The following is a 25,240-nucleotide window of genomic DNA, read 5'->3' on the forward strand; positions in this document are numbered from 1 at the left end:
AATTAATAGCACATTGACCTCGAAGTCTCAAGGTTCCAGGTTCAAATCCCACTTCAGGCCTTGAGCACAAAAATCAAGGCTGACACTCCAGTGCAGTACTGAGGGAGCAGTACACCATCAAAGATGCTGCCTTTCAGATGAGATGTTAACTGAGGCCCCATCTGCCTGCTCAGGTGCAAGCAAAGGATCCCATGGCACTTTTTCAAAGAGCAGGGGAGTTATCCCTGGTGTCCTGACAATATTAGCCCCTCGATCAATATCACAAAAAACAGATTAGCCACTCATTATCACTTTGCTGTATGTGGGAGTTTGCTGAGTGCATACTGGCTGCTGCATTTTCTACATTGCAATACTGACTACATTTTAGAAAAGACTTTGTTGGCTGTGGAGTACTTTGAGATGTCCAGTGTTTGTGAAAAACACTATATAAGTAAGTGCAGGTCATTTTCAGAGCCTGACTTGTGGCTATGGGGATTAGTGCGAGTGTCTTCAACAACTGATTGAAAGAGCTTTCAGGTGAACACTCCTTTCTCACCTCCAATCTCTTCGCAAAAGGCTCTATTTCTAGAAAGTAATTTAACAGCTCATGCAAGAACTGAACTCACCACAACTAACTGACAGCCCTGCACCAAGGTACAACCCTGACAAAACCCATCCCTCATGTGGCCGTCATTCATGCTGAGGTGACGGAGATTTTTGTGTGCACGTGTCGGAAGTACTGATTCGTGTAAATGCTAATGAGATTTCTGGCACAACACATTCTGAAGTGAAAGGACCTATAATTCCCAAAATATTTTTATCACTGGCAGTTTTCCCCCATTGCATGCCTCCCAACAGCGAGTTGGTGAAGGAGACCAGAAGCCAATCTTTACTCAGTTTTAGGTTTATTCAGAGTAAAATATTACAAGCATACATTACAAGCTTAACTCTACTCCTCCAGTGTCAATGAGTGTCTCTTTATATGTGTTCAAGCAATCACCCCATCAACGCTCTCCACTTGTATACTTACCCATAGTTATACAATTAACATGCCCGAGTCTGCTGTAGATAATCTACGTGACATTGGTTAAGGAATAAATATTGGCCAGAACACCAGAGAGAACTCTCTTGTTCTTCGAAATGCTGTTGTAGGATCTTTTAAGTTCACCTGAGGGCAGATGGAGCCTCGGTTTAATGTCTCATCCTAAAAGCAGCAGTCCTGACAGTGCTGCACTCCCTCAGTGCTAGGTCTAAATTAGATTTTCTGCTCAAGCCTCTGGAGTGGGAAGTGAACCCACAGCCCTGATCCAAAGTTGAGGTCGCAATCCACTGAGCCACAGCTGATACCCTAGGACTTGACATTCAGTCAATATGCTGGTGTCATGTTAAGGGAGGAAATCACAATGCAAGTGCATGCGATATATATTTGTGAACTTATCCTACAGTCCCAGTCCAATACTCGCTGCCTGTACAAGCATTATGTAGGAATAAAGACATGGCCTCATTTGCCACTGGTATTATAGGATTTCCAGTGCATCCCAAAAAGACAATGCCAGTGTCTGTGCTCCATACAAGTCTACTCCCACCCTACATCATCTAACCTCATCAACATATCTTTCTAATCTTTTCTCCACCAGAATTTATCTAACTTCCCCTTCAATGCATCTGTGCTATTTGCTTCAAATATTCTGTGGTAGACAGTGCCACATTTTACCCCGTCTGAGTAAAGTACTTTATCCCGAATTCCCTATTGCATTTATTAGTATTCCCCCACAAGTGGAAACATCTTCTCTACATCTACCCTATCCAACTCTTTTCTAATTTTAAAGATCTCAATCAGTCTTCTCTTTTCTAGAGAAAAGAGCCTGTTCAGTCTTTCTTGATAGGCATAACCTGTCTTTTTATGGCCTTATTAACCAGAGCCATTAATTGTAATGATTTGAGCATCTGTATCCTCCAATCCCTTAGCTCCTCCGCCCAATTTGACACTTGCTTTCCAAGGACTAAGTGAGTCCCCAACCTTACTCTCCCTACCAAAAAGCACTGCCTCACTATTATAATACTAAAGGTCATTTTCCAATCATATACCCATTCCACAAGCTTATTAATGTCTTATCTAACAAAAAAAAAAATTTCAATCCAAAATATAAGAACTGTAATGATCAGTCAAAGGTTGCATCGGGTGTAGGTTTGGGTCTGCGATTCTGCTTGGAGCTAATTCCTGATCATAACTACACAGTCTTTAAATGGCACAGATATTCTCCATCAGGTGCTGAGATATCAGTATTGTCACGTTCAGGATTAAACACTGGTCTGCTGTGTAACACAGCACCAAGTCCTGCGCAGCCTCCGTCCACATTCTCAGGATACTTTAAAGACATCAGGAAAAGCAAAGCAGTAAAACAGCTTAGCATGAGTCACTGTTCAGGTACAGTACCACCTGTGCAAACTCAACACTAGAAACTTACAAAATTAACAGATAATCCCACACTTCTCCCAGTGGTTCTGGGGTAAACGCACCTCCTTTATCCTTTCATGGGATGCAGGCATCGCTGACAAGGCCAGCATTTGTTGCCCATCCGTAATTACCCATGCAAAGGTGGCAGTGAGCTGTCTTCTTCAATCGCTGCAGTCCATGGGGCGTAGGTGCACCCATAGTGCTGTTAGGGAGGGAGTTCCAGAATTTTGACCCAGTGACAGTGAAGGAACGGCGATATATTTCCAAGTCAGGATGGTGGGTGACTTGGAGGGGAACTTCCAGGTAGTGGCGTTCCCATCTATCTGCTGCCTCTATCCTTCTAGATGGTAGCGGTCGTGGGTTTGGGAGGTGCTGTCGAAGGAGCCTTGGTGAATTCCTGCAGTGCATCTTGTAGATGGTACACACTGCTGCCTCTGTACGTCGGTGGTGGAGGGAGTGAATGTTTGTGGATGTGGTGCTAATCAAGTGGGCTGCTTTGCCCCGATGGTGTCAAGCTTCTGAAGCTGCACTCATCAGGCAAGTGGGGAGTATTCCTTCACATTCCCAATTTGTGCCTTGAAGATGGTGGACAGGCTTTGGGGAGTTAGGTGGTGAGTTACTCGCCACAGCATTTCTAGCTTCTAACCTGCTCTTGTAGCCACAGTATGTATATGGCTAGTCCAGTTCAGTTTATGATCAATGGTAACCCCCAGGATGTTGATAGTGGGGGATTCAGTGATAGTAATGCCATTAAACATCAAGGGGTGATGGCTAGATTCTCTCTTGTTGGAGATGGTCATTGCTTAGCACTTGTGACACAAATGTTACTTGCCACTTGTCAGCCCAAGCCTGGATATTGTCCGGGTCTTGCTGCTTCAGTATCTGAGGAGACATGAATGATGCTGAACATTGTGCAATCATCAGCGAACATCCCCACTTCTGACTTAATGACGGAAGGGAGGTCACATTGATGAAGCAGCTGAAGGTGGTTGGGCCGAGGACACTACCCTGAGGAACTCCTGCAGCAATATCCTGGAGCTGAGATGACCGACCTCCAACAACCACAACCACTTTCCTTTGTGCTAGATATAACTCCAATCAGTGGAGAGCTTTCTTCCTGATACTCCAGTTTTGCTACGGCTCCTTGATGCCACTCTCGATCAAATGCTGCCTTGATGTTAAAGGCAGTTAGTTTCACGTCACTTCTGGAGTTCAGTTCTCTTGCCCATGTTTGAACCAAGGCTGTAATGAGGTCAGAAGTTGAGCGACCCTGGCGGAACCCAAACTGAGCGTCATTGAGCAGGTTATTGCTAAGCAAGTGCCAGATGATAGCACTGTTGATGACACCTTCCATCACTTTACTGATGGGGCGGTAATTGGCAGGTTGGATTTGTCCTGCTTTGTGTTCACAGGACTTACCTGGGCAATTTTCTACATTGTTGGGTAGATGCCAGTGTTGTGTACTGGAACAGCTTTGCTCAGAGCACGGCAAGTTCAGGCGCACAAGTCTTCAGTACTATTGCCGGAATATTGTCAGTGCCTATAGACTTTGCAGTATCCAGTGCCTTCAGCCATTTGATATCACATGGAGTGAATCAAATTGGCTGAAAACTGGCATCTGACTGGACCAAGACTGGGGTACTGTTACAGCGTGTACACAGGAAACATTACCTTAATTCCTTCTAGCCAGAACATGAACTAATTAGATTGTGTCACAGGAAATCCATGTGCATTTGAAGTGCTTAATAGATTAATTATTGATTTGCATGGAAGCAGGAATTTTCAAATTTTAGAAAGGAGATTTGAAAATTGATAATAGCACTGTGTGCGCGAATTACTGAGCCATACAGACCAAAAGGTCCAAAGTTCAATTATTGGTCAGCATAGAGTTAATCAATAACGGCTGGGGCTAAAATTGGCCTAGCATCTTACAACAAGGGAAGGTAAATATAAGCATGGGGCTCTTCACTCCTCATCATAAACCACTGGAAAATAGGCTGTTTTCCAGGTTTTGTTCCATTGGAAAAAGACTTGCATTTCTAAAACTCCTTCCAGGACCTTGGAATGTCCCAAAGCACTTTACCACCAGTCAAGCACTTTTGAATTGCAGGAGGTGTTAAAAAAAATTGTAGACAATGTTTGCACAGCAAGCTCCTACAAACAGTAAAAATGCAATAATGACCAGATAATAGTTTAATGATGTTGATTGAGGGATAAATATTGGCAGCACACTGGATAGAACTTCCCTGCTCTTCTAAAAAATAGTGCCATGGAACTTGGGTGTGCAGATGGGGCCTTGGTTTAACATATCATCCAAATGACGGCACCCTCTCAGTACTGCACTCGAGTAAGCATCAGGCTAGACTTTTTTGCCTAAGTCTCTGGAGTGAGACTTGAACACACAGCTTTCCCACTCAGAGACAAGCGTGCAACCTACAGAGTCACAAGTTCACATGTGTTCACATGTGGGAATCGAGCGAGGAGATCAAACCTGTGAGCAGTCCCCTCTCCATCAGATAGCCTGTCAGCAAACCTCCAGCTCCCTCTGGCAAGTTTGTGGCACTACCTCAAATGCCTTTTTGGTTTCCAATTTTGTACTTTATGTTTAATAAATCTACCTTCTTTAAAAAAAAGTTACTAAACATCATTCCTCTGGGAGACACACATGATAACTATTGAATGGAAGTGTTTGGGGGGCAGGAGGAGAGACAGGCCAAGAGATTTCCACGTTAAGTGATAACACCAAATGAAGATTTGAAATTTCTACATATTCAGTATATCGGCTAAAAAAGGCAACACAATGATTACAGTTGAATTCTGGTATATTGTGAACCTCAGACAGATATCTGAATGATAACATGAGGAACAAGGTTTTTATTTAAATGGATACAAGTACACTGCATTTTTATGTTGATTCGATTTAGAAGATATGGTTCTCGCAGTATACACTCCAGGAGAATTCAAATCCCAGTCTATTTCAGTTATAAGGCAGAGATGCTAGCCAACACTCGCTACTATCAAATTGTCAAAATGACAATTGCCTTTTGCCAGTGACTGCTCTGGGATATCCCACTGTAAAACGGCTCAAATGACAACACTGAACACAAATGGTTTCTCAATAGAGCTGCAGGATGGAGGTGGGGGTGGGGAGGGGGGAAGGGAGTATGTGAGGCAGGCAATGGGGAGGGAAAATGAGGGAGGGAGCACGACATATGCAAGGGAGGCCATGGGGGAGGCAGTGGGGAAGAAAGCATGAGCAGGAAAGAACAGTTGGAGACAGGCAGCGAGAGGAGGAATTGGTGGGAAGGGAGAGGGGGAGGGAGTCAGTAAGAAAGAAAGAGGGTGGGAGGTAGAGAGAAGTAAAAGAGCGAGCAAGAGAGACTGATGGACAGTACAGGCAGGTAGACTGTTAGACAGGCTGTCTGTGAAACAGATTTTGCAATGGTTGAATTTGCAAGCACTGGGCTGCAAGCCTCCAATAATCATCTTCCTGTAACCTTTTACTTCAGTCAACTAAAAAATTAATCAATGAACCCTGCCCTTTGTACCCCAGAGATTTCAGTTACAAGAAACAAGTGCATGGAAAGGAGGGAGATTTATTTTTTACATCCGGCATCCATCACAGTGACGAACCCTGGTAGAAAGTGCCGTAACAAGTCAATGATTTCAATACATTCTCCCATAATGACGAACTTCACAGCTACACAATGTTGAATTTATTAGGATTCTGCTTCTAAATGTAATTCAGCAGTAGACATAGCTCGGCGTAAAGCCTCTGAGCAGAAATACTGCTTCCTGGCTGGCTTCTCTGCCCTTAGTACTGCAAAAGCTATTCCTATAGCAACGAGAAGGAGGAAAAAAACTTCCCATCTCCTTCTACCACAAATATAGCAATTACTTACTGCAATCCACTGGAAACCTAGAGTGAGAGATTAGCACTCATTCCAAGCTTTGCTACACTGATGGCTGTCTGCCTTGAACTGCAAATCGAAGGTGAGAAAAAAGGCTGAGTCAACATGGCAGTGAAAAACCTGTATTCACTAATGCTGGAGACAGGGCCAACGTCTGAGAACTACTGATCTATAATAGGTATGTACACATACTGGGGATAATACATGTCCTAGACCAGTAGCTAACAGCTCTTATTGCCCCAAGCAGAAATACTATCTAACTCAAGGACAGTTAATAGATATTAGTTTTTGATATCTTCAATTATCTTTATGAAGAGTTTGAGCAGCCTCTGTGCTGCAGAATAAATGCTCATTTCAAACACAGGATTCTGCACACTCAAATATCAAAGTACAAATGGACATTCATACAACCATCCTCACAAGGACTTATTCTGAGGGCTGGGGGAGGGCTTCTCCTTTTTATCCAATTTTTAAAAATATATGAAGTATATTAATTTCATAATACAGAGCAGTGAATGTATTCTTGATGTTACTAGGCCCTTGACTAAAATTTTGCACAATTTAACGGCAAAATGCTATTATCCAGAATGGTGTGCCTACTCCCTGGTGCCAGAGGTGTCACTGAGCAGCTGCAGGGGTTTGGGGGGGGGGGGGGGGGCAGTGGAAAGAGGGTGAACAGCAAGCAGTTGTGGTCCACATCAGTATCAACAAGGTAGAAAGAGGGATGTGGTCCTGCAGTCAGAATTTAGGGAGCTAGGTAAAAAATTAGCAAGCAGGATCTCAAAAGTACTCATCTCCAGATTACTCCCAGTGCCACACGCAACTACAGGAAAAGGAGAATAAAGCAGATGAATGTGTGGCAGAGATATGGTGCAGGAGGGAGGGCTTTAGTTTCTTAGACATTGGGACCTGCTCTGGGGGAGATGGAGCCTGTACAGGTCAGACAGGTTGCACCTAAACAGAGCAGGGACTGAGTTCCTTACTAGTGATGTGAAGTACTGGAGGGGGTGCAGAGGAGATTCCCCAGGATGTTGCCTGGGATGAAACATTTAAGTTACGAAGAGAGGTTGGATAGACTTGGGTTGTTTTCGTTGGAGCAGAGGAGACTGAGAGGCGACCTGATCGAGGTGTACAAGATTATGAGGGGCATGGACAGTGTGGATAGGGAGCAGCTGTTCCCCTTAGTTGAAGGGTCAGTCATGAGGGGACACAAGTTCAAGGTGAGGGGCAGGAGGTTTAGGGGGGATGTGAGGAAAAACTTTTTTACCCAGAGGGTGGTGACGGTCTGGAATGCACTGCCTGGGAGGGTGGTAGAGGCAGGTTGCCTCACATCATTTAAAAAGTACCTGGATGAGCACTTGGCATGTCATAACATTCAAGGCTATGGGCCAAGTGCAGGTAAATGGGATTAGTTAGGTAGGTCAGGTGTTTCTCACTTGTCGGTACAGACTCGATGGGCCGAAGGGCCTCTTCTGCACTGAGAGATTCTGTGATTGTGCTAATGGGGAGGATTTAAACTAACTTGGCAGTGGTATGGGGACCAGGAAATATCAGGGAGGAATACCAAGGTGCACAATATACTGGGAGGGGCAGTATATTGTTAATGGGTGGCGTCAGCATAAGGGAAAAAGTAATAATATTTAAACCAGGGTAACTGCATGCAAATGAATGCACAGAGTGTGGCATAGATTGCCATGTGGAAATATGATGCGGTGACTATAACAAGGGCTGGGCTCAAAAAAAAGGCAGGACTGGGTATTAAATATTCCTGGATACAAGGTGTTCAGGAAAGAAAGAAAAGGGGAAAGGGTGGCTGTACTGATTATGGAGAACATTGCAATGCTGGAGAAAGAGGATGTCCAAAGGGTCAAGGACAGAACCTGTCTAGGCTAAGAAACAACAAAGGTGCGATTATATTGCTCAATATAGTCTATAGGCCACCAACTAGTGGGAATAATGTAGATGAACAATTTTACAAAGGAAATACAGAGTAGTCAAAAATTAGAGTACTTATAATGGTTTACTTGGGGTGGTGCCATAGGCCTTAGACTTTAGTTATCGAAACATAGACTGGGATAGCAACAGTATAAAGGGCAGAGAGGGGCAAGAATTTCTAGAGTGTGTCAGGAAAACTTTCTATCGCAGTATGTTTCCAGTCCAACAAGAAAGGAGGCAATGCTGCACCTGGTGCTTGGGAATGAGGTGGGCCAAATAGATCTGGTGTCAGTAGGAGAACACTTAGGGAACAATGGTCTTGGTATAATAAGGTTTATGCTGATTCTGGAAAGGACAAAGAACAATCCTAGTAAGAATAATTAATTGGGGGAAAGCCAACTTCGATGGGGTAAGAATGGATCTGGGCCAAATAAATTGGAGTCAAAGATTGGTAGGAAAAATGGTAGCTGAACAATGACTACCTTCAAAGAAGAGATAGTCTGGGCACAGTCAAGGTATATTCCCTCGAAAGGGAATATACTAACAAATCTAGAGCTCCCTGGATAGTAAAAGAGATAGATATTAAGAGGAAAAAATGTGCTTATTACAGTTGTCAGGTAGAAAATACAATAGAGGAACAAGCTGAATAAAGAGGGGAGGTGAAAAAGAGAAGCAAAGAGAGAGGCTGAAAAGACTAGCAGCTAACATAAAAGGGAATCCCAAAGTCTTCTACAGGCATATAAATAGTAAAAGAATGTAAGAGGAGGCATAGAGCCAATTACGGACCAAAGAAGTAGAAGCAGGGGGCATAGCTGAGGTATTAAATGAATACTTTGTATCTGCCTTTACCAAGGAAGATGATGCTACTCAGGCCATGGTGAGGAACTAGAAGGGTTTACAACTGAAAAAGTGGTGGTATTGGATAGGCTGCCTGTACTTAAAGTTGATAAGACACCAGGACTGGATGAGATGCATCCAAGGATACTGGGGGAAGTGAGGGTGGAAATTGTGGAGGCAATGGCTATAATTTTTCAGTCTTCCTTGGACTTGGAGTGATGCCATAGGCCTGGAGAATTGCGAGCATTAGTCCCTTGTTCAAAAAAAGGTGTAAAGATAAGCCCATCAACTACAGGTCAATCAGTTTAACTCCAAGTGGTGGTGACACTTCTAGAAACAATAACTTGGGACCAAATTAATAGTCACATGGACAAATCCCAGTTAATTAAAGAAAGCCAGCATGGATTTCTTAAGGGAAAATAGTGTTTAACTAACTTGCTGGATTTTTTGAAGAGGTAACAGAGAGGGTTGCCGAGGGTAATGTTGTTGACGTGGTGTACATGGGCTTCCAAAAGGCATTTGATACAGTGCTGCACAACAGATTTGAGAGGAAGGTTTGTAGTGGAGTTCTCTAGGGGTCAGTATTGGGACCCTTGCTTTTCCTGCTTTATAAAAGTGACCTCAACCTTGGTATACAAGGGGCAATTTCAAAATTTGCGGATGATACGAAATCTGGAAGCATTGTGGACTGAGACACGGATAGTGTAGAACTTCAAAAAGGACACTGATAGGTCGGTGTAATGGGTGGACAGGTGGCAGATGAAGTTCAATTCAGAGAAATCTGAGGCAATTCATGTTGGTAGGAAGAACATGGAGACACAACATAAAATAAACGGTACAACTCTAAAGTGGGTGCAGGAGCAGAGGGACCTGGGTGTAAATGTGCATAAGTCATTAAGGGTGGCAGAACAGGTTGAGAGAGCAGTTAATAAAGCATACGGTATTTTGGCTTTATCGATAGGGGCATTGAGTACAAGAGCAAGGAGTCATGTTGAGCTTGTATAAGGAACTAGTTTAGTCTCAGCTGGAGTATCATGCCCAGTTCTGGGCACCGCACTTTAGGAAGGATGTGAAGGTATTGGAGAGAGTGTAGGAAAGATTCACGAGAATGATTCCAGGGATGAGGAACTTCAGTTATGAAGACAGACTGGAGAAGTTAGGACTGTTTTCCTTGGAAAATGTTGAGAGGAAATCTGATAGAGGTATTCAAAACCAAAAGGGGTCTGGAAGAGTAGATAGAGAGAAACTGTTCCCACTGGTGCAAAGATTGAGAACAAGGGGTCACAGGTTTAAAGTAATTGGCAAAACAAGCAAAAGTAATATGAGATAAAAACGTTTTCTCAGCAAGTGGTTAGGCTCTGGAATGCACTGCCTGAGAATGTGGTGGAGGCAGGGTCAATCAGGATATTCAAAAGGGATTTAGACTGTTATTTGAAAAGGAACAATGTGTAAGGTTACAGGAGGAAAGCAGAAGAATGGCACTAGATGAATTGCTCACTCAGAGCCAGTGCAGACAGGATGGGGCAAATGGCCTCCTTCTGTACTGTAACAATTCTCTGTTTCTGCTCAGACAGAATGCCTGGGTCACAACTCCATAACTACATCACCAGACTCCAACAGCAATCACTGGCAGCAAACAAGGCCAAAAGCCCGGATTGAGTTCCCCCGTCAGAACCCAGGGACACAGGGGTTAATCAGAGCCCTGAATGAGATTAGCTAACGGGGTATTGCCCAGGAATCAAACTTGTTACCTTGGGGCTGTATGACTTAATTCAACGTCGGATCATTCAGCCAGTTATCTGGCCTCTTCCTCTGCTGGAAGAAGTGTTGTTCTGTACCATGCATTTCATGGGCAAATAACCTTATACCAGTATGCATCATATACTGGATAAATGATTTCTCAAGACTGTATAACCTGTAAGGCCTAGATCAGATTGGTATGATCTCACCTGGTCTCTTTCCCTGTCCCTAGCACAAGTCTACACAGGGACAGGAAAGTTGAAAGCCAGGGAACAAATGTACAATTAGTAATCTAACCAGAAAGGTGCCAGTAACACACATTATTCAGCAACTTTGCTGGTCCTGGCCAATAACTTGCTAATGACCCTTTACCGTCAGTATACTTCCCAAGATTCACTTAATGAATTCAGTTCTTAATACTTTAGCAAATTATTTATCATCCGGTTATCAATTCATTCTGACAAGGTCTAACACTGTGCACTGCTGTATTTTCACAACAAAGCCATCTTACTGCCTTACAAACTGCCTTATCTCTGCCTCCCTTTATTCCCTGGGTCTCTGTGTCTTCTTCCTCTGTTCCTGCATCAATTTCCATCAAACATCCTCCAACCCTACCCTGTTTTTGCTCAACTGCAGTGTACATTCAACTTACTTCAGTTTACAGCCCTCTCACTGAACAATGGCTGAATCATGACACTGTGATTGCCCCATTTAAATACATGTGTCCAGTGAAAAAGTCTCCAATTGTTAAAAGACAGTGTCTGGCAGCCAGAGTGTTTTTCCTTCAAGGCTCCATCTTTAGATCTTTCTCCACCAATCCACATCTTTCTATCCTTCTATCTTCAAATGGGACTCCCATGCAGCCTCCATTGCTAAATCTGCCTTCAAATCTCTCCATTCTCAATTTTGTGTCCTATGTATCTAACTCTGCAGTTAAGTCTGAGACTTAAACTCTGATTTCACACCTGGAAAGGTGTTCTTATTCTAAACATCCAAAAAAAAAGCTAACTGTCCGATCCTTCTCTCAGCTAACGGCCTCCAATCTTGCTCTGCCTGACAATGAATTGTCTTTTTCTATCTTAACATGGCAAGGTTACTACCCCCTGAACTTCTGGCATGTTTCAATTCAAACTCCTACCACTCCAGCCTACAAGTTGTTTCTCCTGCTTATTTATACCCCATAAAGTTGAAATCAAGGTTTACTGCACAGCTGTAAATCTGTACATCCCTCTTGTCCAGAGCATCAAAAACTGTGGAACACCTTCCCTCCCTTAAATATTTCCTTAGATTTACAATCCTTAGACTTTGGCAAGTTTCAAGTTAGCCATCTGTTTTGAAATAGACAGAAAAATATATAATATATAAATAAAAGCAAAATACTGTGGTTGTTGGAAATCTGAAATAAAAACAGAAAATGCTGGAAAAACTCAGCAGGTCTGACAGCATCTGTGGAGAGAGAAACAGAGTTAACGTTTCGAGTCCGTATGACTTCTTCAGAGCAAAAATATATGTTTTGTCATTCACTGATGTCTCAACGAACACCTCCAAAAACAGATTACCTATGTTTGTCACTTTGTTATTTGTCGGACTTTGATGTGTACAAATGGTGGCCATGTTTGCTTACCTGATACCAGTAACTACACTTAAGTACTTCTTGGTGAACTATTTTGGGACTTCCTAAGTATTAAAAAGTGCTGTATAAATGCAATCCTAATTTAGAAAAGTTACATATTTTTCACTTATTTTAGCACAAGTTTTTTTTTGTAAAATTTGTGCTAATTTGAGGTGAGGGAAGTTAGTGTTTGAGAACACTATTTGGGTTACCTGGCATCAAGCATTCCCAGCTTACAGCCTGCAGTTAGATGCAGAGTAAAGTTCTGCCTCCATATCATACTTTAGCCCTCTATTTCCCACACCAGTCATCCTCTCAAGAGTACAGGTTTAGACTGTGGGCTTGCACCTAGGAGTAAGTTAGTTGAGATTGCACAAATTCATTTCATTAAGGACTCTGAGCCAGGAAGACAAGAATTACCAAGTCAAAGGTGGGATGGAATCCTGGTTGCAACAACCTGTCTCTGCATAGTGCATTTAATATAGAAAACACCACACGACTTTTTACAAAAGGGTAACCACACAAAAAAAAAGGAAAGGTGGAGCTATCAGGAGGGGTGACCAAAAGCTGGGTAAGAGGTGAGTTTTAAAGAGGGTGTTAACAGAGGAGAGGGTGATGGAGAGTTTCAGAGGCACAGTCACCAAGGCTGGGGAGGTGACAAGAGATCAGAGTCAGAGGAACAGTTCTCAGAGGGATGCAGATTGTAAGAGAATGTTAGAGGCAGGGAAGGGCGAGTCTGAAGGGAGTTAAACAAGAGGATGAGAATGTTAAATTTGAGATGTTGGGGGATCAGGAGTGAATATAGGTCAGCAAGGACAGAGGTGATAGGCAAATTCTAATTAAGATGGCAGCAGTAGAGTTTAGGGAAACTCAGAGGATCAGCAGCCAGGCAGGAGAACACTGGATTGGTTGCAGAGGTGAACAAGTCTAATGTCTGTTTAATTATACCATTCATACCTATCGAGACTAATCACTAATGAAGGGAAACCATTCATCATTTTTCCATTTAACATTTGTCAAATCTAGTACTGACCCATTATATTGGGCAGCTACATCTCACTCTATTGAGGAAATGGAGCCAGTTAACACTGATTATTACATACTGGTAAATAGCTCACTAGTTGGATATCTTGCTTGTGAGATTAGAATAATTAGAACAAATCTATGCATACACCATAAAAGCAATAATTGATGGTGAGTTATTAGCAGTAAGTTAATCTCTAGCTTTTACTGGAGGTTTAAATCACAAGCTTCAAAATTCACAAAAATCTTCACACCATGATCAATCTACCAAATTATATAAATCACTGACATTTCACCCAAGCTTACAGCACATTTCATTTTTAAAAATTTTCTACATGAATTGAATAGTTTCCAAAGTTGCAGAATTTTAAGCAGCCAGCAGTGGTGATAGTTCAGTGCAATCGGCTACAAGAAAAACTACACTTGGTCTAACAGCTGCAATCTAGAAACAGGAGCAAGAGGAGACCATTCAGCCCCTTAAATCTGTTCTGCCATTCAATCAGATCATGACTAATCAGTGCCCTAAATCCATCAACGCGCCTTTGTCCAATATCTCTTAATATCTTTGGTTAACAAGAACATAACCACCTCATCAACTGCCCTTTGCAGAAAAATGCTCCAAACATCTGTAGAACAGCTTCCTAATTTTACTCCTGAAAGACTTGACTCGAAGTTTCAGATACTGTCCCCAGTCCCCATTCAGCACCAACTATCCTATCTTTACCCTTAATACTTTGAAAACTTAAATAAAGCTTAATTACCCTTAATATCTTGAAAACTTCAATCAAATCACCACAACCTCAAATTCTAGGGAATACAACCCTAGTTTGTGTAATCTCAGCTTGTCAATTAGCCCTCTGAGTCCAGGTATCATTCTGGTAAACCCAAGCTGACTTCCCAATTTGCTCTTCCTAAAGTGTCCAAAACTGCTCTCAGTACACCAGGTATGGTCTCACCAGGGCTTTGTACAGATGAAGCAGGGATTCTGCCCCCTTGTATTCTAGTCCCATAGATATAAAAGCCAGCATTTCATGAACACCATTGATTAATTTTCTGTGCCTATTCATGAATTTTTTTATGATCGGTGTACCTGGATTCCCAATGCTCTGTGGGCCTCCAGTGTTTCTAGCTTTACACCATTTAGTAAGTATTCTGTTCTATCCCTTTTAGGTCCCAAGTGGATAACATCACATTTGCCTACATTGAAATCCATTTGCCATAGTTTTTCTCATTCACTTAATCCATCAATACCGCTGTGATTTTATCTTTACAGCTGCATGGCTTACAATGCAACCTATCTTTTTATCATTGGCAAATTTGGATATGTCGCTTTCTATCTCATTGGAGTCAATGAATATTGTGGATAATTGAGGTCCCAACACAGATCCTTGCAAGACACTCGTCAGATCCTACCAATTATCCCTACAAGCCTAGTCTCCTTCCGCTCAGCCAATTTCTGAATCAGGTGAACAATTTGCCTTCAGTTCCATGAGGTTCAACTTTAGCTCACATTCTCTTATCAGGGATTTTTATCAAATTTTATGTGGACTTCTGAAAGTCTATATTAATAACATCTCCTCACATTCCCGTCTACTACTTTAGTTACCTCTTCAAAATAAAGTCAATCAGACTCATTAGCCATGGCCTACACTTTACAAATGTTTACTAGTTCTCTCTGATAAACTGAAAACTTTCAAGGCATCTGCAATGTGCTGACCTAATTCCTTTAGGGGATAGGTTAAGTAAGTGGGCAAAGATCTGGAAAACAGAGTAGAATGTGGGAGAATGTGAAATTGTCCATTTTGACAGGAAGAGGGAAAGAATTATCTAAATGGCGAGAGATTGCAGAGCTCAGATTCAAAGGGATCTGGGTGTCCCAGTACATGAATCACAAAAGGCTAGTATGCAGGTACAGCAAGTAATTAGAATATCATTTATCACGAGGGGAATTGAATACAAGTAGGGAGGTCATGCTTCAGTTGTACAGGGTATTGGTGAGACCACATTTGGAGTACTGTGTACAGTATTTGTCATCTTATTTAAGGAAGTATGTAAATGCATTAGAAGCAGCTCATAGGTTTACCAGGCTAATACCTGGAACGGGTGAGTTGTCTTATGAGGAAAGGCTGGACAGACTAGGCTCGTATCTGCTGGACTTTAGAAGAGTCAGAGGCAACTTGATTAAAACATACAAGATCCTGAGAGGTCTTGACAGGGTGGATGTGGAGAGGATGTTTTCTGTTGTGGGAGAATCTAGAACTAGGGGTCACTGTTTAAAGTAAGGGTTGCCCATATAAAACAGAGAAGCAGCGAAATTTTTTCGTTCTCAGGGTCGTAAATCTTTGGAATTCACTTCCTGAAAAGGTGGTGGAAGCGGAGTCTTTAAATATTTTTAAGGCGGAGATGGATAGATTCTTGGTAAGCAAGGGAAGTGATAGGTTATCGGCGGTAGGTGGGATGCAGATTTCAGGTTACTGTCAGGTCAGCCATGATCTTATTAAATGGTAGAACAGGCTCGAGGGGCTGAATGGTCTACTCCTGCCCCTTATTCATATGTTTGTATGTTAAAACTCTGGGATGGAAATTATATGGTCTCCAAAATGTCACTCTTTAGTGCCATTTTCTTAATTACTGTCACCTTCTTGATGTTAATTTGGGTGAGTCCCTGTCCCTGTTTTAATATTACTTTCCTTGGGAATTTTGGCATTTTGACCTCTTTCTCTAATTATTCAGTGTCAGCCATTTTCTTATTTTCATTGCCAATATCAGTGTCATCAATTTGCTGCTGATCATCCTCTTTCGGAGTAGAATTGTAAAAGTGTGTGATGATTTTGATATCCCCTTACAAGTTTATTTTCATACTCCCTTTCTGTAGCTCCTCCTGTTCTATCATTCTTTGCTGTTCTTTGTAACACTTCCATTTGCTGTGGTTTTTTTGCACTTTTTATAAGATTTTCTTTTATTTTTAGGTTCTCTCTTAGCTCTCTCGTTGTCCATGGTTCTCTTTTTGGCAAGTCTTGTCCCTTTAGTGTATAAACTGGTTCTATCATATTAAGTTATTTCTTGAGCATTCCCACTGACGTTTTGTTATTTTACCCATTAACAGACTTGTCCTTAATCTACAATCTTTGTAGTTGTTTTGCGTTTTTCTATTTCAAACACTGCATTAAATTCATTACTATCTTCGCTATTAGATAAATCTGCACACTCTGCTAGTCTGTTACCTAAATCTGGTTCATTGCTCATTACTAAATCAAAAATGGTATGATGCCATGTTGGTACGAGAATATAATGTTACAGAAAACTATGTTGGGCACAGGAAATTCATTATCTTTTTGACATGTGCTAGTCTTTTTATCCCAATCTATGTGAAAATTAAAAGCCTCCAAGAAAATCACTGCCTTTGCTACATGCTTGTCTAACCTCGGCATTTATATATTCTACCATTTCACAGCTGTTACTGAGGGGGCCTATGCACAACTCCCAATACAACTTTAAATTGTTTCTTAATTCTACTCAAAGTCTCACTGCCTGCTTACCTCTCATTACGCCCTCTCTCATCATTGAAATAATTTCCTCCATAATCATTATGGTGACTCGCCCCGCTCCCCTCTCAACATCTATCTTCATCTTCCCTATTGACTTTACTACCTGATATATTTAGTTCCCAGTCCTGACTGCCTTGCAACCATGACTCATTAATGTCATACCCTCCAAGTTGAATTTGTGCCTGTAATTCATTTGATTTGTTCCCTATACTCTATTTGTATAAAGCAGCTTACTTGGACCACACACCCTAACCTGTCCTTCTACTCTAATGTTTTATTCATGCTTCTTATTTCTCTCCCCGGTTTAATTACTTCACATCTTCTAACTTTCCTTTTACCTGAATCACAAAGCACAACTTCTGACCGACACTCTACTCTTTTTCTTTTCATTTTTGAACAATTGCTGATAATATCTCTTCACCCGCCCTCCTGACCAACTTACTTGTTTGAAGTCCTTGTGACCACCTTGTTTACCCTTTCCATGAAAATTCTGGGCCCTAGCCTGGTTCAGATGGAGTCCAACCCTATGTTACACTTCCTACCAGTCTCAATGCTGGTGCCAATGTCCTTATGAAATGGAACCCCTCATTCCCACAGCACTTTCAGCCACATGTTCACCCTCTCTAATCTTCTTATCCCTATGACAATTTGCACATGATTGGGATAATAATCCAGAGATCGTAGTCCTGGATATCCTATTCTTTAATTTAGTTTTTAGTTCCCGATACTCTCCGAGCAGGACCTCTTGCCTACACTTCCATATGCTAGTCCCCTGGATCCTCTTTCCCCCACCCAGCCCCTCTTTCCAATATTATTTCAAGCTGGCTCTGGATGTCCCTCGCCCTGGCACCAAAACTCTGTGGGACTCTCAATAGCGCTTGCAAAGGATACTATCTGTCTCCAAATTATTGAATCCTCTGCAGCTAACACAGTACGCTTCCCCTCCTCTTGTCCCCCTATGGATAGCCTCCTATTCCAAGGTCCCATGGTCCACACTCTACTTGTCCTGCCCACAGCCTTCATCCATATCCTCACAAGTACCAAGTACATTTTACCTGTTGAAGAGTATCAGTTTCTGCAGATCCTTGTTCTCTCCCTTACCTAGATTCCCTTTACTCTTTTCAATTAGTCGGTCACATCAACCCCATTTTGAACTGTAATTCTCTACAAGATGCCAGAAGATCTGGAGAAAACTGCCCAGATACTGCTCTTTACATGTCAGAGTATCTCTAGCTCACATGTGAAATAGAGACATCTCCCATAGGTGTGCACACTCTGGGTCATCTCACTGCCCAGATACTGCAATCCAGACACAGAATCTACTCTGTCACATCTTAATCTAGTTTATTTAGATCCACTTTTTAATTTTAATTATCTTTATTTTTCTACACACTATCTGTGGCTAGTCAACAAAAACACTGGACAATTTTTAAGAAACATACTGCCTCGAATAGCCACTTACACTAAATGCCCAACTTTTGCTCCGTTTACAATGCACTCGGTTCTGCGATCACTCTGCTGACCAAACACACTAAAATTTGTAATGCATTCGGGATCTGAAGCTGCCTATCAGTACTGCACCTGAGTGCAAGGATTAAATACGAAATCCAGATTCAACAACGAGAGCTTGGAAAAATCAAAAAGAAATTCATAATTGTACTTCCAGGGGTCCTGAGACACTTAAATATTTTACCCGCCCATCATTGTACTTCACTCAAAATGATGGGAGAAGATTCCAGTTATTCAACACAATAAGCTGATCATAACATTACCGCATGCAAGGCTTTAGTTTCATGGCTTCCTCTTTCAATTAAAAAAGAACATCTGGTTCTGAGCTTCCATGTGATTGAATGTTTTTCTGCCCTATGGGTTTTACTTGTATAATTTTGTGCCACTGAATTAATTGAGGGAAAAATTAGATGTGACTTTTACACAAATGTGGTCTGTGCTTATGTTCACTGTGAACTGGAGCCCATTTTTTTTTCAGTGGAAATTCTGATCAGCTACCTGTGACCAGTGACACTGCTTCAGCCACATGTACTAATTTTAGTAGAAACCTGTTCCTTCAAATCGCAGTATCGGTAAATGTACTTCACGTATATATTTCTTAAACAGCTCCCACTGTCCCATAACCCCAAGGAGGTTAAAGCACCTAATCAAATAAAAAAACACTCACTGTGCTTTTCATCTTACTATTTACCAACAAACATACAAACAAGATTAAAGTTCACATAAATAGACCATGTGAATATGAATATTGAGAATACATGGCAACAACGGCATATTTCTCATGTCTTAGTCACTACCCAAATACAATTTGCCACATTTGAATTCCCAATTGGCCGCATGTGGCTAATAGCTAATATACCTAGATAAAAGCAAAATACTGCAGATGCTGGAAATACGAAATAAAAACAGAAAATGCTAAAAAACTCAGCAGGTCTGGCAGCATCTGTGGAGAGAGAAACAGAGTGAACGTTTCAAGTCCGCATGACTCTGCTTGTATACCTTCAATCAAATCACCCCTCACTCTTCTACACTCCAGTGGAAACAAGCCCAGTCTGTCCAACCTTTCCTCATAAGACAACCTACTCAATCCAGGTATCAATCTAGTAAACTTCCTCTGAACCATCTCCAAAGCATTTACATCTTCCTTAAATAAGGAGACCAAAACTGCACACTGTATTTGAGGTGCAGTCTCACCAATGCCCTGTATAACTGAAGCATAACTCCTTTATTTTTATGTTCAATCCCTCTCGTAATAAAGGATAGAATTCCATTTGCCTTAAATACTGCTGTACCTGCATATTAACATTTTGTGACTTGTACGAGAACACCTAGATCCCTCTGCGCCTCAATTATGCAGCCATTCTCCATTTAAGTAATATTGTTTTTTGTTCTTCCTGCCAAAGTGAACAACTTCACATTTTTCCACATTAAACTCCATTTACCAGATCCTTGCCCACTCACTCAACCTATCTATATCCATCTGCAACTTCATGTCCTCTTCACAACATACTTTCCTACCTGTCTTTGTGTCTTCATTTGCAGCTATTACTGTGAACACAGAGGCAAAATATTTGTTCATTCCTTCTACCATTTCCTTATTATCTACTATTAACTCCCCACTGTCACTCTCTAGAGGACCAACACTCACTTTACTTGAAAACTCTTGCTATCCGTTTTTTTTACATTTCTAGCCAGCTTCCTCTCACTCTAATTTCTTTCTCCTTTTAGTCATTCTCTGAAGTTCTTTATATTCTGTCCAATCATCTGTCCTGCCTTTGCGGAGTTATATGCTTTTTCCTTAAGTTTGACGCTTTCCTTAACTTCTTTAGTTAACCACGGATGGTGGGTCCTCACCTTAGAATTCTTCTTTATAATAGGAACGTACTTATTCTGAATACTCAAATATCCACATAAACGTCTGCCACTGCTTCTCTATTGATCTATCCCCTAGCCTAGTATCCCAGGCCACTTCAGCTAGCTCAGCTTTCATGCACACATTGTTGCCCTTATTTAAGTTTAAAATGCTAGTCTTAAACCCACTTTTCTCCCTTTCAAACTGGATGGAAAATTCAATCATATTGTGGTCACTGCTAACTAGGGGTGTCTTTACTCTGAGGTCATTAATTAATCCCGTCACATTACACAATACCAAGTCTATTATAATCTGCTCTCTGGTTGGTTCCAGAACACACTGCTCTAAGAAACTCTCGAAAACATTCTAAGAACTCCTCATGCCAATCTGATTTTTTCCCTGTTTACATATAGATTAAAATCACCCATGATTATTGCCGACCCTTTATCACAAGCATACAATATTTTCTCTTGAATACTTTGTCCTACACTGTGGCTACTGTTAGGGGGCTTGTAGACCACTCTCACTAATGACATTTTTCCCCTACTATTCCTCATCTTCACCCAAACCAATTCTACATCCTGATATCCTGAACCAAGATCATCTCTAACTATTGCGCCAATGCCCTCTTTGATTGACAGTGCCGACACTCCACCTTTACCTAGCTTCTTATTCTTCTTGAATGTCACATACCCCTCAATATTAAAGGACCCAATCTTTGCCTCCTGCAGCCACGTCTCCATAATCGTCATCATCCTCTCTCTTCTCATTCATGAGATGATCACTCATTCTTCTAAACTCCAGTGAATACAGGCCAAGTCGGCCCAATCTTGCCATCCCAGGAATCAGTTTGGTGAACCTTCGCTGCACTCCCTCTATGGAAAGTATATCCTTTAAGTAAGGAGGCCAAACTGCACACAATACTCCAGGTGTGGTCTCACCAAGGCCCCGTATAGCTGCATTAAGACATCCTTGCTCCTGTACTCAAGTCCTCTCGCAATGAAGGCCAACATACCATTTGCCACCTTAACTACATGCTACACCTGCATGCTTGCTTTCAGTGATTGGTGTACAGAGACATTCAGGTCCCTTTGTACATCAACATTTTCCAATCTATCACCATCTAAATAATACTCTGCCGTTCTGTTTTTCCTACCATAGTGGATAACTTCACACTTAGCCACGTTATACTGCATCTGCCATGTATTTGCCCACTCACTCAACCTCTCTAAATTGCCTTGAAGCCTCTTAACACCCTCATCACTCACATTCCCACCAAGTTTTGTGTCGTCAGCAAACTTGAAAATATTACATTTGGTTCCCTCATCCAAATCATTGAGATATATTGTGAATAGCTGGGACCCAAGCACTGATCCCTGCGGTAACCCACTAGTCACCACCATCCACTCCAAAAAAGACCTATTTATTCCTGTTTCCTGTCTGCTAACCGATTCTCAATCCATGCCAATATATTGCCCCCAATCCCATGTGCTTTAATTTTACATATGGGACTCTTATGTGAGGCTTTATCAAAAGCTTTCTGAAAATCCAAATACAGCACATATACTGGTTCTCCCTCATCTATTTTGCTAGTTACATCCTCAAAAAACTCCAGTAGGTTTGTCAAACATGATTTCCCTTTCATAAATCCATGTTGACTTTTTCTAATCCCAATGATATTTTCTAACTGTCCTGTTATCACATCCTTTATAATAGACTCTAGCATTTTTGCTACTACTGATGTTAGGCTAAGCAGTCTGTAATTTCTGATTTCTTCCTCCCTCCTTTTTTAAATAGCAGGATTACATTTGCCACCCTCCAATCTGCTGGGACTGTTCCAGAATCTACAGAATCTTTGATGACAGTAACCAACTTTTCCACTATTTCCATGGCCACCTCCTTTAGTACACTGGGATGTAGATTATCAGGGCCTGGGGATTTATTGGCTTTCAGTCCCATTAATTTCTCCAGCACTGTTTTTTTAGTAATGCTAATTTCTTTCAATTCCTCCTCCTCACTAGACCCTTGGTTCCCTAGTATTTCTGGGAAGTTATTTGTGTCTTCCTCCATGAAGACAGAACTGAAGTAGTTGTTTAATTGCTCTGCCATTTCCTTGTTTTCCATTATAAATTCTCCCATTTCAGGCTGTAAGGGACCTACATTTGTCTTCACTCTTTTTTTCCCCTCTTTTTACATACTTATAGAAGCTTTTACAGTCCACTTTTCTGCTCCTTGCAAGTTTACTCTCATACTCTATTTTTCCCATCCTAATCAATCTCTTGGTCCTCCTTTGCTAAATTCTAAACTGCTCCCAATCCTCAGGCTTGCCACTTTCTCTAGCAACTTTAGCAAGACTAATCTAATCTTGCAGCTCAAAATGAACTTTATAAACCAGAAACTTCATTCAGTACAATATTCAATACAAGCCATTAGTATGACTGCACAAACCAACTCATTGGGGAAAAAAATAAAGCTGCAGTATTCTAAAGCTATTCTAGTTAATTACGTGATCATGTGTAGTCAAGAGTATTGAATGTTTATATTTTGGTCTATTGTTGCTTAAATGATACTTCAAAGATAAAATTTAATATACATGCAACGTCAAAACGTTAGACCAAAATACTTGTCGAAAAGTAGAATACGGCGGATGCTGGAAATCTGAAATAAAAGCAGATAACGCTGAAAAAAAACTCAGCAGGTAATGACAGCATCTGTGCAAAGAGCAACAGAGACAACGTCTTAGGTCTGTGACTTTCATCAGAACTGGGGAAAGTTAGAGACATAATAGGTTTTGAACAAGGGGTGAGTGGGACAAGGACAAAATAAAGGTCCGTGACAGGGTGAAAGACAGAAGAGACTGAATGGCAGAAGAGTTAGTCATCCAAGGCCAAGGGAATGGAGATGGGGCAAGAAAAGAAACAAAGAAACAAAAGATGTGCCAAGACCAAGTGCTACTGAGTGAAAGAGAAATTCCAATATAAGCAAAGGAAAAGAAACAAAAATGGAAGTGTTTATGTTCTGAAGTTGTTGAACTCAATATTTAGTCCAGGAGGCTGTAAAGTGCCCCATAGAAAGCCTTTGAGTCACCCAGCTTCACCACAAACCACAACCCTGGAGATCAGTCACATGGTTTCACCACGAATCACAACCCTGGAGATCAGTCACCCGGCTTCACCACGAACCAGGGCCCAGGAGGATCAGTCACCCGGCTTCACCACAAACCACAACCCTGGAGATCAGTCACCCAGCTTCACCATGAACCAGGACACAGGGTATCAGTCACCCGGTTTCACCACGAACCACAATCCTGGAGATCAGTCACCCAGCTTCACCATGAACCAGGACCCAGGGGAATCAGTCACCCGGCTTCACCATGAACCAGGACCCAGGGGAATCAGTCACCCGGCTTCACCATGAACCAGGAGCCAGGGGTATCAGTCACCCGGCTTCACGATGAACCAGGACCCAGGAGTATCAGTCACCCGGCTTCACCACACCACCTAAAATATGGGTGACTGCAAATTGCATCAGAACTTCACACGGACACTGCAACCACCTGCTCCATAAAAAGATGCAGGTCATCCTTGTGTGGCTGTGTCGAGTCCCCAAGCAAGGAGCACCTTGTGGTCACTTAGATGGAATTGTTTCCATTCACTGTCACTACAGCTCATTCAGTGGTCAACAAATTTGGATGTTGAAAATTATTTTTCAAGCTGCCGTATGCAGGACAGGTGGTTAAGTCCACAAAACTGAATTTGATACTTGGGATAAGATTTGTTAGGCACCGACAAACATTACAAGAGACACTGCCTCACTGCACACTCAGATGACATCACTATAGTGGAACAGGCCAATGTGACTCTCATATTCAGAACTGGGAGTTAATGCAAACAGTAACAGCAGACAAATTACATTTGCTTCATTTCATATATAATAAAGGAATCATCAGGAATAATCTGGAGCATCTGTGCCATAATAGCCTAACAGTCAGCATGGAATCAGAAGGAGATGATCACATCTAAGCATGGTGCTTGAGGAAGTAATATCACAAGTAGATTGTGGAGAGCCCTGCGGCAGTGTACCTAGAAATCCAAAAGGAATTTGACAAAGTCCCACAAAAAGGCCATCAATCAAACTCAGCAATCCCCAAAGAATGGATGAGAATCTCGCTGAAGGGTGGAAAACAATGAGCATGCATGAGAAGACTTAAATTATGAAGGGAGTACGGAGCACGGTGCCGGGGTGGGGGGGGGGGGGTTCCGGTCACTGCTGGGGCCACTACTATTTGTTTATATAAATGCATGAACTCAAACTCAATGCAAAGTGATCAAATTTGTTGACAATACCAAGTTGAAAAAGGTGATAGAATTGGAAGCAGCAGCTGAGAAACTATAATTAATTGTGATGCTGTTTGGAATGCCCAGCAAATATTAAAGATGCTGTATAAATGCAAGTATGGCTTCCAGTACACTAAATTCAATTGCCCTTCTCAAGGGCAATTAAGGATGGACAATAAATGCTGGCCTAGCCAGCGCCACCCACATCCTCTGAACGGAAAAATAAAACAAATTACCTTCTGTACAAGCTATTAGAAGGCTGGATAGCAACTGTAAACTACCCCATCATAGCACCAACCCTCCAATCTATTTGAAAATCTCAATTCTCCTTTAGAAGTTATCTTACTGCTTACTTTGCATTTGCCTCAAAGCAGAAGTGAAACAACAGAAGCACTGATCTAATAGAGCAGAACCAAAACATTTTTTTTATACCTAGCATCAAGGTTTTGCCAGATATCACCGCATCAGCCATCTTAGATTTCATCACACAAGCATCATC

The 25,240-nt window shown here is 41.7% G+C and overlaps 1 protein-coding gene across 2 annotated transcripts in view; it reads right to left on the minus strand.

Moving 5' to 3' along the window:
* LOC121281130 (F-box/WD repeat-containing protein 11) overlaps positions 1–25,240 on the minus strand; it is a 170,254-nt gene that overhangs the window by 103,901 nt on the left and 41,113 nt on the right. The gene's annotated exons all lie outside the window — the stretch shown is intronic.

This window comes from Carcharodon carcharias, chromosome 8, assembly GCF_017639515.1.
Source record: "Carcharodon carcharias isolate sCarCar2 chromosome 8, sCarCar2.pri, whole genome shotgun sequence".
NCBI lineage: Eukaryota > Metazoa > Chordata > Chondrichthyes > Lamniformes > Lamnidae > Carcharodon > Carcharodon carcharias.